Source organism: Chrysochloris asiatica, unplaced genomic scaffold, assembly GCF_000296735.1.
Source record: "Chrysochloris asiatica unplaced genomic scaffold, ChrAsi1.0 scaffold00265, whole genome shotgun sequence".
NCBI lineage: Eukaryota > Metazoa > Chordata > Mammalia > Afrosoricida > Chrysochloridae > Chrysochloris > Chrysochloris asiatica.
In genome coordinates, this window is record NW_006408783.1 from 1,832,487 (window position 1) to 1,833,011 (window position 525).

Below are 525 nucleotides of genomic sequence, written 5' to 3' on the forward strand. Positions count from 1 at the left end.
GATCCTCCTTATTCACTGTCCAGCTTTCGCATCCAACATTGTCAGATATGTAAATGTTTACAGGAGCAGAAAGCCTCATTTTTCTCCTGCAGAATGGCTGGTAGTTTTGAACTGCTGACCTTGAGGTTTGCAGCCCGATGCGTAACCACTACACTATCAGAGCTTCTTCCTTAGCTCCACCTTAATCCTTGCCCATTAACAACTCACTTCAGATTGGGCCCATACTGACAGGCACAGAGGCTGGGATATACAACAGAACAATATGACTAGAAGGGATATAATAATTAGCTGCCCTGCACACACTTCTTCTGATTTTAAATACACAGTATCCACACTTGTTCTATTTGAACAACTGCCTCTTGGTCTATGTGCATGTTCTTCCTGAGCACGATGAAGTGTTCTGGAATTTCCATTCTTTGAAATGTTATCCATTCTGTTGTTGTTGTTGTTAAGTGCCGTCGAGTCGGTTCCGACCCATAGCGACCCTGTACAGGGTTTCCGAGGGTGTAAATCCTTACGGGAGTA

At 44.0% G+C, this 525-nt stretch overlaps 1 protein-coding gene across 1 annotated transcript in view; it reads left to right on the plus strand.

The window, feature by feature from the left end:
• The window catches only part of DISC1 (disrupted in schizophrenia 1), a 493,957-nt gene that overhangs the window by 107,272 nt on the left and 386,160 nt on the right, over nt 1-525 (plus strand). The gene's annotated exons all lie outside the window — the stretch shown is intronic.